Genomic DNA, 16,353 nt, shown 5'->3' on the forward strand with positions numbered 1-16,353 from the left:
ATGACATAAGGCTGATGACATCATCAGCTACAGTGATTAGGAAATAAAAAAATTCTAATTCTCCCCAAAGCACTAGAAGCTTCCATGGGATCCTTTTTTGTCATGGGGAAGCTCTTGGGGGCTGAGGTATGGGAGGAAGTTTTCAATTTCCAAAAATTACCTTCACCAGTAAAGTCATTCCAGTGGTGGCAATCTTCAGAAATTAAAGACTGCCTCCCATCCTATGGTCCCCAACAACTTTCTTGTGACAGAGGGGATTCCTCAGGTACTTCAGGACCTGGGGAGGGGGAAATCAAAATGTGGTTATTTAAAATAAAATGTCCATGGCTTATGATATCATCAGCCTCATATGGCATAGCTGCAGGAACAGGGTTTTAGCTAATAAAACTGTCAGACAGTTGAGTGTTTTCTTTTTAAAGTAGTACAATATTTGAACAAGGGAGTTCACAGCTGAACAGAGTGGCCATGCATTACCAAGAAAGAGGAAATATATCATGGAAAAAGGTTATGAAAGGATGTGTGCCCATTGCTGCATATTAGTTTGATTTTAAAAACTTTAGAAAGGTATACATCTGTCTGTGTGTCGGTCTGTAGATACACACAAACACATACAGGCACCATAAATCAATTGAATCCAGTGCAGTTTTAGAAACTTATACAATTCCTTGCCAGAATGCATTGTAATCCACAAAAGCTCATCCCATAATAAATCAGTTAATCTTAAAAGTGCAACATGACTCTTTGTTCTTTTGCCGGGACAGACTAACATAGCTCCCTCTTTGAAATTTCCTACTTAGAAACAAATTCTGTGAAGGCGTCGAGAAAACGTCTCTCACCATTATGGGGAAGACTGGGTTTGCGTTACCCACTCTTTCAAGCAAAGGACGACTTCAAAGAGAAGATGGTTCTCTGTAAAGTTGGCCACTGGGCAAGCCTTGTAGTCAAACATCTTAGCTATTGTACTCTTGGCTATTACTCTCTATTCCTTCAAGTAAGTGTTAATAGAGAAGACCAGAAAGATACGTTTTTCCTTCGATATATTGTTCTGTTTTAGAATTGGGGAGTGGTTGCAGTAAGAAAAGAACAATACGGAGGGGAACGTGTAAGTTATGAAGAGAGTTTATATTTCATACGTTGCTATTTCAATCACAACATTAGCAAGCTCCTGTCTTCTCTCTCTCCCTCTCTCTTTCTCTCTCTCTGTACTGTAAAATGGGCCTTGAATAGGCACACAGACATCTGTTGTTCTCAACCTTCCATGACTGAAATTCTCTGTTAACTCATCCAGGGGCAGATGAACTTGCAAAAAAACTTTTTCCCCCTCCCCTTCTCATCGACATTTCATGCATTTATCAGCATTTATTCCTCACTAGCTGCACTGTGGGGCTTTTTGAAGTTGAAACAAGCCTTGCAACTGCTTTCAGTCTCATGCAGTTAACAATGAAAGCAACAAAAGAAGCTCCAGAGAGCTTCATATTTCTTGACAAAAGATAGCAGATCTACATAGAGAAAGGGGCGGCTGGAAAACACACACACACACACACACACACACACACACACACACACACACACACACACACACACGCACACACGCACACACACACACACACACACACACACACACCATTCATATTTAAATGGTGCTTGCTTTAGCATTAAATTTCCATCTTTCATGTTACCTTGTCTGTTCTGTTTTTGTTGGTGTTTGTTTCCTGTGATCTGGTTGAAACCAAAGTTGCATGCTGAATATTTGCATGGGCTCTTGCCTCTGGCTGAAATAGTGTGCACCTGAACTGTATCTTCTGCCTATAATGGAAAGAGTTCTCTACCAAAAATTGGCTGTGTGTGAATGTCTCAAAGTGTTGCTATACGATTATTTCTTCTTTTTGCATTCTTTCTTCTTCTGGAAGTTCTAGTCTATGTCAAATTTCACATTGTTTTCATCTTACCTACATATAAGAGGAATATGGGAATTGTGTACATGTTCTTTTGTGTGAAAAATCATGCACATACTTGGTCTTAGGAACATATTCTCATACTTAGAATTTGCAGCCCCCAGAATATATGAATGCAATTTGCACATACTACATCCCACCCCCTCACTTATTTACACTGTCTAGGAAAAAAATATGGAAATCAGCCAGCAGCCATGGCTGGCTCTAACATTAGACACAGTGAGGCAGGTGCCTTTGGCACTGGTTTATTACGAGTGGACAGCACCTTCTTAGTGTCTTTATTTCTTCTTATTACCTCGTGGCGCAGAGGTTAAACCGCTGTACTGCAGCCAAAACTGTTCTCAAGACCTGGGGTTCAATCCCAGGTAGCCGACTCAAGGTTGACTCAGCCTTCTATCCTTCTGAGGTCAGTAAAATGAGTACCCAGCTTGCTGGGTGTGTGTGTGGGGCAATGTGTAGCCTGCATAATTAACTTTTTTGTTCTTTTTTTAAATTTTAAGACAAAAACAATTACAGTGGTGCCTCGCAAGACGATGTTAATTCGTTCCGCGAAAATAGCTGTCTTACGAAAATATCATCTTGCGAAACGAAAAAACCCATTGAAATGCATTGAAACCGGTTCAATGCATTCCAGTGGGCTGGAAACTCACCATCCGGCGAAGATCCTCCATAGGGGCAGCCATTTTTGCTGCCTGTAAAGTGGGGAATCCATCCTGAAACCACAGCGGGGAGCCATTTTGCACAGCAGACGGCCATTTTAGAACCACTGATCAGCTGTTTCAGAAACATCGTTTAGCAAAAAATCAGTTCCCGAAGCAGGGAACCGATCATTGTTAAGCGAATTTTCCTCATAGGAACATCATTTTGCGATCGCAAAAGTGATCGCAAAAACTTCACTGTCAAGTGGTTTTGTCATTTAATGAGGCAATCGTTAAGCGAGGCACCACTGTACAATAACTAAAATGCAAAAATACAATTTATAGTGCTGTTAAGACTACATTCTAATATGCACCCCATACCCACGGGCCCCCATTGAACAATTTTTATTGCAGATTTCCTTTCCGAAATTCTATAGATTGTTGTTTAGAGGCTTTCCCCTTTCCTTTCACTAATACAAATTCAATAAATCTATCCCAAATAGCATAAAATATTATAACTTATTTCCCCTCTTTTCATCTTAAGTTCAGTAGTCAATTTATCATTTAATGCGATGTCCCATACTTCACTATACCAATCTTCTAATTTAATATCATTTTTGTCTTTCCAAAACTTAGCTATTAATATTCTAGCACTTGTCATAAAATTGTTGATCAATTCCTTCGAGTAATAATCCAAATCTACATTGTCAAAAATTGACAATAAAGCAATTTTAGCATGAAATTCGATGTCTTTCCCAAATATATCACATATTTCCTGAAAAATTAGTTTCCAACATTTTTTAACCTTTTTGCAATCCCACCACTAATTAACTTTTAAACCACCCAGAGAGTGCTTGAAGCACTATGGGGTGGTATATAACTAGCACGCTTTGCTTTGTTTGTTGTTATCTTACCTGTACTAATACTTGCCTGGCTTTTAGTACAGTGCACAACAATTTAAAGGGGAGTGGAAAATATATGCTAAAAACAGACACCAAAATATATTTTGCCGGTCTTGAAAGCAGCCACATCAGAGTACATTCCTAACCAGCAAAGACAGCTGAAAGCATTATGTCGTCGTGGTTTCAGCTCCCTTCCAGCATAGGAATATTACTTTGGAGTAGTCACCTTGGTCCAACTTTGTGCCAATCCAGTGGCTTCCCCTCCCTCTGATCATTCTGCCCCCTCTACTGCTGACTGTTCTGGCAACAGATCTTAGCTAAGTAACTGATAACAATTTAGCTGTGCTGCTGGGGATCCCTCTGTAGGTAGATCTCTTAGATCACCAGCAGAAGGGGTTCTCATGCCGCAAGGTGCTTCTGCTGGCATAAGGGAAGCCCCACTAGCAGAAGAGGCCTCTGCCTAACTACTGTTGACCAGAGATGTTGACAAGTCTTATGGTCTGAGTCTCAAGTCCAAGTCCGAGTCTTTGGTACCAACTCCAAAGTCATGAGTCCCTATTAAAAACAAGCTTTTTCTCCAAGAAAACAAAGAGGAGCCTCGTGGCGCAGTGGTTAAAAACGCTGTACTGCAGCTAAAACTGTGCTCACGACCTGGGGTTCAAATCCCAGGTAGCCGGCTCAAGGTTGACTCAGCCCTCCATCCTTCCGAGGTCGGTAAAATGAGTACCCAGCTTGCTGGGGGGGCAATGTGTAGCCTGTATAATGAAATTGTAAACCGCCCGGAGAGTGCTTGTAGCACTATGGGGCGGTATATAAGTCCAAAAAATAAAAAAATAAAAATAAAAATAAAAGAGGGATTGGGGGTTCCAAGTCTTGTGTCAAGTCTGAGTCAAGTCACTGGTGCAACTTAAATCCCACTTGACAGCGAGTCCCATGACTTGAGTCTCCATCCCTGCTTGCTGATTGCCAGCACATCTTTGTACTGTTAATCAGGAAGGATTTCAAGACTGGACCCACCATCGTTTTTCAAATGAAGAGAATTTGCTTACAACTTATTGAATTAACTATACATTATGTATATTTATATTATTTTGATGATATTACTAGAAACTGTCTCAGTATGAGCATGCTTGGCTCAAAAGATCATCAGGAAAGGCTCTTTTGACCACACTTACAGAAGGCTACATGTACAGCACTTCCTCCTCTGTCACTCCCTGTTTGGAACATCCTCCTGTGTGCAGAACCCTACTCACTCTGTGTTCAGGAAGGTGGTGAAGATCCCTTTCCAAAATAAGGACTATTAAAATTGCTTTTGTAATTTTGATTTTGTTTTTAGGCATAACTGTTCAATTTTCAAATTTTGGTCTATACCACTTAGATAAATCTGGGAAAAATGAAATTATTTTTATTTTGTGCCGTCAGGTTGATCCTGACTTACAGAAACCCTTCTAAGGTTTTCTAAATACCAAGTGCTCAGAAGTGGCTTACCAGTAATAATAATAGTAACAATTTATTACAGTCAGTGACCAGGAAGATAAGAATGTATTATTTAGATAAAATCACATAATATCAGCACCTTCTTTAGGGTGTGCTCTAGGATCATGTATCTTTTTGAAGGGCACATATCCTGGTTTTTCTCTTGGGAGGGATGGGGATGTGTTTGTTGAACTCCTTGCCAAGGGTTCCAACTAACTGAGTTACTGTATGTCAACTAAATCTGATAGAAGCAGCATAGGAATATACTACAAAGATAAATAAAAGTTGAGAATGCATTATCATCTTTATCTTGTTTGCTGTCTTACCTATTTAGCTTGAATGCAACACAGCATTACTCTAGAGTTGCTGCATCCAAAATCAGGATAGCTGTCATGATGTCAATTCCTGATAGAAGTGGAACAAAAAGATAATGTGGTTACTTGCACTTATGTCTGTCTTTTAAAAGTTCATCTGGCACTGACACTCATTAATATCTTTATTGGTAAATGATATACGACTGTTTGATATTTTAAAATATTTACATAGTAGTCATGGCTCCTGGCAGAGGGTAGTTCAGACTGGGATGTTGTTAAGAGAAAAGCAAATTTTAAATCTCTCTTCTTCCATGCTCTGGTCTACATGGAAATCTTTTCCATATCTGGAAATTGTCATAAGCTTCAGGGAAGTAATTGTGATTGGGACCAATGTAAATAGCACCTAAAATGAAGAGTTCCTGGTGTTTGGTTTTCATTTCAAAGATGTGCAATGCAAGGTGATAGCATTTTCTGAAAAAGCCTCTGTACTGTTGCAGAGCATAGTCTTGATCCAACCCAACAGCTATTACTTAAAGTTTTCAAAAGATGCATGCAACAGTGAACTAGATGCTGAACATAACAGGTAATATTGCCCCATGTAGGACACGTGAAGCCTTTGGATTATGATCACAGTTTGAATCCAACAGTTTTTCCACATTATAGACTTGTTCTTCATAGTCATTATTACCACCACATGATTACAGGCTGAACATCAGGAAAAACTTAACTATTATAGCAGTATGATAATGGAACCAATTACCCCAAGAGGTGGTGAGCCCTCCAACGCTGGAGGCATTCAAGAGAAAATTGGACAGCCATCTGTCAGTCCTATATTGATTTGGATTCCTGCACTGAAAAGGAGGTTGGAGTCAATGTCCTTTCAGGCCCCGTCCAATTATTTTTGATTCTATGATAACATCAGAACATTCGATGCATGTCTGAAAAAGCCATTTCGTAAACAAAACACCTGTGAGGTGTTTTGTTTACAAAAACAAAACACCTCACAGAAAAAACTTTCAGATCATCTCATGTTAGTCAAACACAGTGCTTTTCTGTAAAGTCAATTCATAGCATCAGCTAAATCAGGGAATGTGAAAATTACCTAACAGTTTGAATAGAACATGTGACATGAAGGCTAAAGGGCTAATGCAAACCTAGGCTGCCCTAACAGAAAGGGAGTGTCCAGATCACAAAAAAATAATGGTGCCACTATTTGGCCAAACCTCAGTGCACCTATGAAAGAAGGCCAAAAGGTCTGAGTATGCCTAACCTTCAGAAGTCATAGTTAAGAAGCAGAGTGAAAACCATCTTCAAATATCTGGTGGTTATCACAAGATTGATGATCAAATTTGTTTCTGTTGCTTCAGAGAAGCCAACAGGTTGAAACGACAAGAAAAAGGATATCAGTTAAACATTAGGAAGAACTTCATGATAGGACAAGTTGCTCAGCAGTGGCATGAACTGCCTTGGATGTCAGTGGGATTTTCTCTATTAGACATACTTAAGCAGAGGGTGATGGCTGTATATGGGATAATGTAGGAGTGGACTTCGTGTTTCAGGAGACCTGGGTTAGGTGACCTTCAAAGTCCCTGCTAAATGATTCTCTGACACAAGAAAACAGTAGACAAAAAAGAAGTTGCATGTCTACAGCAGCTGCACATATACAGGCTAAAATTACCTATATATAAGCTACCTCTCACTGCTGGTTTTGGTATCACAAATAGGCAGCAGCTTGTTATCTATTTAAATTTGTTGTCGTGTCTTTGCCATCAGTGGTGAGGAAAAGTGCTTGTGAGTTTTTGTCTGTCATGGACCAAACTATCTCAGCTGAGATCCCTTTCGGCTGGGAGAAGCACCAACTTCTGCTCTGCCTCAGCCAAGCAAATGTGTCAGGTTGGTCCTGAGGCCTTTTCCTCTGCATACTGTCACTAAATAGGATATATGGCTTTGAATAAACAAACAAACAAACAAATAAATAAATGAATAAATAAAATTAGATAGATAGATAGATAGATAGATAGATAGATAGATAGATAGATAGATAGATAGATAGATAGATAGATAGATAGATAGATAGATAGATAGATAGATAGATAGATAGATAGATAGATAGATAGATAGATAGATAGATGCTGGGTTTTTTTTACTACAGGCTTCCTAAGGGATGAAAAGAGTCTGTCTCCCATCTAATTGAATATTATTTAATTATCAATTTATAAAGACAATGGGATTTTACCACCACCCCCTTCCAGTTCCTTCCTGCAAGAAAACAGATATAGGTAGATTGCTTTTATGGATGGCTTCCCTTCTTGTCATTGGGCAACTGGCACAAGTTCTTCTTATGTGCCAACTTAACATTTCCTTGCCGTTAAACCATTAAAGCGATGTATCCTCTTGTTCCCTCAGCCAGATTCGTTTTCCTCTCTCATTACTGTGGGTGACTAGCATTCCACAATGTGTGTGAGTGCAGTGGCTTGTTGTGTCACTAAGGACAGTTCTAACAGCAGCTTCATTAGTTCTTTTTACAACAAAAGCTGGAGAGTTGGTTCACCCCCTCCTTTCTCTGCCTTCTCTTTCTTTTCCTTAGTTGGCATGCGGGCTGAGTTTTTCTTGGACCCCCTGCTTGACTTTTTCTTCCCCCCCCCCCCCAGTTCCTTTTGAACAGTGCGGCAGCGTGAACAACTAAGAATTGTAACTGATAGACTGTTTGCATGAGAACCCACGAAACTTTCCTTTGTTCCTTTCACGTCAGCCAGGTTTAAGCAGACCCTCCCCCTCGCACCACAATGCTCAACTAAAGAGGGGGAAGGAAATCCACTTTTAATTATATATTGATGGAAATCGCTGCATAGTGAAGTTACATTAAGTGGAGAATGGCCAGTTTATACTCTTTTATCTCCAGAACCCAAAGAGGTGCTGTCTTCAAAATAGATATGTTAGCATAGAATGCCAGTTCCCAATATGTGGACAGCCTTGCCTAATTTAAATCAGATTACCAGCTTCATTTATAATCATGAAAACATTTTCAGAAGTGCAGCTATATTACTAATGGCCTGCTTTACACCTTGAGCTGGCAAGTGGTTGCTTCCATCAACCAGCTTTACTCAAATGGGGCTTGGTGGGGGAACAGAACTACAATTTAGAATGGAAATCCGATGATGGATGGGAAGTGCCCAACTGGTTCTCATTAAGAAAAGGAAAGGTAAAGGGCTGCAGCATTTTAGCAGCTCAGTTCTGCACAACAGCTTTCTAAGCTGCATAATATCTTTACTGCAATGAATTCATAAGTCAAAATAATTCATTTTTGAGTGATGGGATAGAGATGGGGGAGAGAAAAGAGAAAGGGAGGGATTTACAAGTAAGTGTAAATGTAAAAAATGTAAAATGTAAAAAAATTAAATCTCCCCTTTTAAACGGTCCACAAATTTCATCATTTCAATTAAACTAATTGATTAACAACATAGTCACTGAATGATTAGGATCATCTAGGTACTCTGGGTTCTTTGCTCAAACAAGGATTTTAAAAAGGATTGTAAAAAAAGAGAGATTTTCTGGATTAATCTGGTTTGAAGAATGCTGATATATAAACATCCTTCACCACCAAGCAAAGAAACTGAGAAAGAACACTGGATTCCAGCCAACCCAGATACTTTTAGAGGCTGAAAATTCCCCGTTCTCCCTGGACATTCTGATTGGCTGATGACAGCTGGCCTAACAATGCTTTTGGATGAAAATTTTACAAGGTGATTTGGCAGACAAAGGGTGAAAGAAAAGTTAAATAAAAGAGAAACACACAAAAATAAAACTGTTGTGTACCCCTCCTTCATTAATGCAAATCATTCAGGTTTAAGAGGCTTTCTTTTGGTAATGAAGAACATGAAAATGAAAGAGAGAGACTTTTTAATGTGTTTATTGCTTGCACCCAAACATGAAAGGCCTATTTTTAGCTCTAGCTGGATTGGGTGTTCTGGAAATTGTAGTCCTCCCAAAAATGTCCTGTTCTCATTGGGTTAACTCCAGTCTGACCAGTGGTACATACTCTGAAGTAATTATACATGAAATTAGTATTGGCCAGAATCTTATTGGTGTTCACGTTAAGCTTGCATAACTTGCCCTGGCTAATTGTGGCTAATTGTCAAGGTACCAGTGCACATATCAATTGTGCAGTTATATGTGTGACCAGACATGTGATTGAAATATACTTTAGCAGCTAATATTTGCCCCAGCAAATTACAGAACTCTTATGTGAACACCAGTAGGATACTGTTGTTATTTTTTTAAAAAAAGGAAATAAAACTCTTACCTCTCATGGGAAGATAAGTCACAATGTTGCATATATTTCCTTGGACTCAACGGCACTTGTTGTTCAGTAAACATACACGAGGTAGGGTAATTGGTCCTATAAAAAATGAAGAATGAAGACCCAGAACTAGTTTTGAAATGTTTTGATTGGCCACATTTTATATTCCAAAATACTGTAAAAAAATCTCTGGCCTATATCCAAACTGAAGCAGAAAGGCAATTGTCTATTTCCACAATCAACTGCAATCACAATCAGTGTGAAAATTGGGCATGCAAAAGATAGCAAGCCGAACTTGGTGGAACACTTAGTATGTAATTGACAGCATAATTTAGCAGGATGCTGGCCATGACTACTATGTTACAGGGAAAGACTGCACTGCATTTTATGTCAGGGTAGAGACGACTTTTTGACTCAACCATTGAATCCCAATCTGAGAAAGTTCTTTGTGACTGCATTCTTGAAATGGTGGGGCTCATCGTAGTTTTTTTCCATTTGGGACATTTTACCACCTAGCATACAAAGCACATCTCAGTTCTATACATCACTCCCAGTACAACAGCTTTCAGGCCTGCAAAGCACTGCTTAATTCTATGCATATCTACTTAGAAGAAAGCCCCAGTGTAACAGTTTCCCTGCACTGCAAAGCACAGCTCAGTTTCATGTAATGATTTCTCAGAAGAGAAACATAACTCAGTGTTGTACGACAGCTGCCGAACACAACCTCAATTCAATGCAACAGCTACCTATATGGCAAAACAACTTAGAGCTTGCCACAAGGAAACAAAGTACAATTTCCTGCTGAACAGGAGACACAAGGATGAATTCAATCAGATTAGTGCCTTTTCCTCTGCCTTCCATGCTTTTTTTAATCTCCTTGGGACTCTTGTATTATTTTGGACCCAGCTTCATTGCAAGGAGCAGAGCTTCCTATGCAGAATTCAATCCATATCAGAAGCTCTTAGTTCAGATGCCTTCTCCTATTTATTTATTTTTTTAAAAGGGGGAGGGGACCTCCAGTGGCAAAGCTACAGTGAGGAAGGGACTTATAAGACTTTTGTGTCTTGGGGAGCCAAGAGAAGTAATTTTCAGTGACCTGGTTTTTGCAGTGCAGAGTAGATGCTAGTATTTGAGATGAACCAAGCTTGCCCATGCTCATTTACCACAAAACTTTTGATCTTCTGGATAAACCCAAGTTCCATGATATGGTATAATTGGCAAGTACCTTCTCTTGTAGGGTAGCCTCCTTGGCTCCAGTATCCTTTAGATTTGGATGCTCCATCACCACATATTTTGTTGCATTGATGCTATAATATCATGCTTCCAGTCTTCTATGTGTCCTCGGTGGCACAGCTTCAGTGCACAAGCAGAAATGGGGCAACAAGTCACTTTTTCTTATGGTGTCTAAGACTTTACGAGGGGATAAGGACCCCCCCTCCCAAACTTATACAAGCTTACCATGTGGAGAATAATAAAGGTGATGATGACAAGGGCAGAGTTCTATCCTTAACGAGCTGGATGTATAAAACTAAAACTATTACTGTAATATTATCCATTAGAAATATCTGGAAAGACACAAATGGAATTAATTTTTTAACTTTGCCACCCATCTGTAAAATGATAAGACAGCTGCTTGAAAGATCATGGACTAACCTAATAGTGACAGCAATAAACATTCTTTTACATCAGGATGTGCTGAATCACTCTGAAAAGCTTTAAATGACAGTCTAGTCAGGAACAATTGAGACTCAGCAGGGGCCACTGGAAATGGTCCTGCCCCTTCTACTGAGAAGAAATCTTTTGAGGGAAGAAACTGAGAATTAAACTGATGAGTAATAGGTAGAAAAGAGACAGGGCTCGGCTGAAAAGAAGCCATTCACATATGTACAAGTCTCTGCCTCTCATCTTATTATAATATTGATGGCGGATCTGTATAATTCGTTTGAATGAATCTGCATATTAGAAAGTTTGCATAAGCAACTTCTGAGTTGCACTTGATGATATATATTTGAACAATCAGAATAAGCAGATCACTGCTGTGGGGATAACAACATTGCTACTTTCTTTTTTAAAAAATGCCAGTGGTTAGAAACTGAGTGAATATTTATGCTTGTATATACTATTAAGCACGAGAACCAGTGTGGTATAGCAGATAGGGAGAGACAGACTAGAAATCTAGTAGGTTTGAATCTCTACTCAGCCATGGAAACTCAACGAATGCTGGGAATGGTGGTAAACCCACTTCTTACATATCTCACATGTCTTCAAAATCATATTAGGATTTATAAGTCAGATGTGAGTTGATGATATATGACAAGAAACAAGTGCATTGTGTAACTTATAGTTGGGAATAATTAACAAGTCTCCAATCAATTTCCTAGTCACATGCCAACTCACACAATGGCTCATTACTAGAAATTCGACTGAGGACTTGTTAATTAGTGGCCACACCAGTTTATGCCAGTGCATTTTCATGAGCATAAACATTCTCTGAAGCAGAATTTGGATTGCGGCCACTGATTTTAAAGAAGGATAGAGGTGAGCAATTGAAAGGCTCTTAAAGAAAGCTTCTTAACCTTGGGTCCCCATATGTTCTTGGACTACAACTCTTAGAAATCCTGACCAGCACAGCTAGTGATAAAAGTGTATAGAAGTTTTAGTTCAAGAACATATGGGGATCCAAGGTTGAGAACCACGGCTCCAGAACAGATGTCCCCACAAAAGATGTTAGACTGAACTGAAAAGGAGATGAACTTAAAAATAAAAACCAAAAGTACATGTTCTAGTATTAATTGGTATTCTTCTAGTGTTAATGGGTGTTTCCAGTTATTTTGGGACATTTCCTGGCCTTGGTGCAGCTCAAAGTAGCCAGCCAGCCAGCCTGCCTTCTTTCCTTTTATGGTTACTGATGTATTAATTACATTTATACCCTGCCTTTCCTCAGGTGAAGTCATGGTTACCTCACTTGAGGGAAGGCAGGATATAAATGGCTCTCCTCACCCCTTTATCCTGACAACAACCCTGTGAGGAAGGTCAGGCTAAAGAACTATAACTGCCTCAGAGGCAGATCTACTATGGAACTAATAAAGCTTAAGCTTCAGGGCTTAAAAATACTGTGGTGATCTGTGGTGGAACAGCCCCATTGAAGAAGAAAACAGTTACTCAGACCTCATTGTTGGTTGCAAAGGGGCCCCCATATTAGTTCAGGCTTCAGGGCCCCAGAAACATAGGTCTGCCACCGATGGGCCTGAAGATCACTTGGCATGTTTCATGGCCTAGTGGGGATTTGAACCCAGGTCTTCTGAATCATAGCCCAACAATCTAACCACTACACTACACAGGCTGTCCAAATATTTTATTCACAATATAAGAGTGAACAGATACAGACTTGTGCCACTTGTTACTATAAATTTTCTACTGGCCTACTGGTTAGCTCTATGTCCATTTCACTGTCTCTCTCTCTCTCACTCTCTTGTTCAAATGCATACATACAGCTTTCCTGATTTCTTACATTCATCTTACTTTTATTACAATTATTTTTAAAGACTGTTACCATGTTTTCCCAAAAATAAGACAGGGTCTTATATAAATTTTTGCTCCAAAATGTATTAGGGCTTATTTTCAGGGGATGTTGTATTTTTTCATGTAGGACAATCTACATTTATTCAAATGCTGTCATGTCATCTTCTTCTGGTTGCAGCACAATGGTGGAGGGTGGGGTTTCACTTAACTAGAGCTTACTTTTGGGATAGGGCTTATATTACGAATATCCTACTAGGTATAAGAATCATACTAGGGCTTATTTTCAGGTTAGATCTTATTTTCTGGAAAACAGGGTAGTATTTGTTGTTTTGTATGTGTATTTGTAAAAATACAAATTACCAGCAAATGATAGTCCTGTGAACATATATCAGTTGACATCTCTGAATTCAGCTTGACTAATCCAATATTAAAGGATATACTGAAGCCCAGAATGAAGCAGAAGCTAGATCTCAGCAGGAATGTTTATGTTTCAGCCAGCATGTCCAATTAAAAGAAGTCTATTGTCACAAAATGTCAGGATTTGGAAAAGATTAGGAAAGAGCAGATCTCCCTGCTCTGTTTCCTAATCATGGCCTGAGTTAGCTTTGACCTGCATCCCCCTTCTCTTGTCTGTCAGGACCTCACTACAGAAGACACTGATGCCACATCTGGATGCAGTGTACACTTGAGAAGAACAGATTGTCTGCTTGCCTCAGTGTGCATTTGGCAAATTAACTTGCTTTTGTTTTGTAATTGTTCAACAGGGAGATAACATAGGATTTGTCTATGTGTCTAATGTCTCAGTGATATAACTGTGAAACATTTGCAATCTTGGAGGGACAGCACCTTAACAGTACACATCTGTCTTAATGTGTAATCTGGCTCTGATCATTTCAATTTGTAGAATTCTCACATTTAATTCTGGAATGGCTGTATCTGAGTTTCCAGCCTATACCATTTGTGCACTAAGAAAAAGTGCCCTCCCATGTTCTCTGCCCTAGGGGCTATTAAGTTGGATCCAGAGTTATATACCTGCAATTTAGCTAGTAGAAGCACACTTGCTCACACCTTTCTCCTCAGGGACCCTGCTGGATGGAGCAAAGCAGAAGTATTAATTATGATAGGAGTTCTTCCATGGATGGACACCACTTCCTGCTTTCAGCCCATGAAGAGAGTACACTAAGGTAATTGCAATGACTTTTTGTGGGACCAGTGGCATGTCAATTCTCCAGTGGGCGGTTGGGTGGGGAAAATATTTTACAAGTAACATCTCTGGCAGCATCAAGGCTTCTCTCAAGACCCCTGGAGTACAGGCTCTCAATTCCCTCTTCCTAGTCATTCAGAGCCATAACTAAGTCATTTTGGCAAGAATATAAAATGGTGTTCTCCCCACTTCACACACTCTTCTTTGCTGCTGTCTGAAAAGAGCAGAAAGACAGACTAGGAGAGCAGGTAGCATGGAATCATGAACATGGACAATATTATACAAAGTCTGGAATGTCCATCCATTCTCCATTGTCACTTTCTACACATGGAAAGTGACAATCCTACAGGGGAGGCATTCTTGTTCACATGAAGAGCCTACACTCAAGCATGAATGTTTCCCCTGAAGATTTAGTAATCATCATCATCATCATCATCTTAGAACTCTAGAGCTGAAAGGGACCCTTTAGATCATCAAGTTCAACCCCTGTCAAGGAGGCACGGTGGTGAATAGAACTCCCAACCTCTGATTCCACAGCCAGATACCTAAACCATTGAGCTAACCTGCTGAGCTGGAAGGGACCCTCTGTATCATTGAATCCAGCCTGTCAGGGAGCTACAGCGAGGGATTAAACTCTCAGCCTCTGGCTTTGCAGCCAGATACCTAAACCATGGAGCTATCCAGCAGTTCTAATAATCTTCGAACTGTGAGATAGAAGGGACCCTATGGATCATTGAGTCCAGCCTGTCAGGGAGGCACAGTGGGGAACTGAACTCCCAACCTCTGGTTCTGCAGGCAGATATCTATGGTTGTAATCAAAATTATTCAACCCCCCATTGCAAATCAAGTTTATTGTCAAAATTTACAGACTTGTTGCTGTTTGCAATGAACAGATCCTACAAAGGTAAAGGTAAAGGTTCCCCTTGACAATTTTTGTCCAGTCGTGTTCGACTCTAGGGGGCGGTGCTCATCCCCGTTTCCAAGCCATAGAGCCAGCATTTGTCTGAAGAAAATCTTTCCGTGGTCACATGGCCAGTGCGACTTAGACACGGAACACTGTTACCTTCCCACCGAGGTGGTCCCTATTGATCTACTCGCATTTGCATGCTTTCGAACCGCTAGGTTGGCGGGAGCTGGGACAAGCGATGGGAGCTCACTCTGTCGTGTGGATTCAATCTTACGACTGCTTGGTCTTCTGACCTTGCAGCATAGGCTTCTGTGGTTTAGTCCGCAGCGCCACCACGTCCCCACAATCCTACAAAAGCAATTGAAATAACTCAACACAACAAATGCTTCAAGTGGTTTGCCAAAATTCAACTGAAAATGCAACTTTTAATGAATTCTGCAGTCTCAAAATTATTCATCCCCCTGAATAGAATCCCTCACAACAGCACAAATTTGCAAAACAAATGTTGTCTCAAGCATACCTGATGCAACTAAGCAAGGGCTTCATTAGCTGCACCTGGTGTGCTTGAGCTGCAAGACTGAAATACCTGAACTGGCTAGAGGTTTGGTGAGTGTCACATTTAGAAATATGGCTAAGTCCAAAGAATGGTCCAACAAATGAAGAGAAGAGGCCATCGCCCTTCACAAGCAAGGAACAGGATACAAAAAGATAGCAAAGAGACTGAATGTTCCTAGAGACACTGTTGGAAGCCTAGTTTGCAAGTTCAAAGTTAAAGGAACAGTGGTTACACTACCTGGATGGGGCCGAAAAGGGAAGCCATTAACAGCTGCAACCAGATTTTTGAGAAGGCAGATTGAGGAAAAACCCTTGAGTGACTGCAAAAGGCCTGGAGCAAGACTTGGTAGCAACAGGCACTAAGTTTCAGCAAGGCATATATTTTTCCATGCCAGCATTCCTAGATGTATACCGCTACTGGCCCTAAAGCACAAGAAAAGGCAGCTCCAATATGCTCAAAATCATATGTTCTGTGCAGCAGTGAAACAAAACTGGAACATTTCAGCCTGATGGATCAGTAGTATGTCTTGAGGAAGAAGAGTGAAGTACTGTATACGCTGAAAAGTACACTCTGCCTGCA

The 16,353-nt window shown here is 40.1% G+C and overlaps 1 long non-coding RNA gene across 1 annotated transcript in view; it reads right to left on the reverse strand.

Annotated features, from left to right (window-relative positions):
- Positions 1-15,463: 15,463 nt before the first annotated feature.
- LOC144587805 (uncharacterized) overlaps positions 15,464-16,353 on the reverse strand; it is a 476,988-nt gene continuing 476,098 nt past the window's right edge. Inside the window, exon 2 of the long non-coding RNA XR_013542964.1 lies at positions 15,464-15,511. This is a non-coding gene — a long non-coding RNA (uncharacterized LOC144587805). The remainder of the gene's footprint in view (positions 15,512-16,353) is intronic.

Source organism: Pogona vitticeps, chromosome 3 (assembly GCF_051106095.1).
Source record: "Pogona vitticeps strain Pit_001003342236 chromosome 3, PviZW2.1, whole genome shotgun sequence".
NCBI classification, from domain to species: domain Eukaryota; kingdom Metazoa; phylum Chordata; class Lepidosauria; order Squamata; family Agamidae; genus Pogona; species Pogona vitticeps.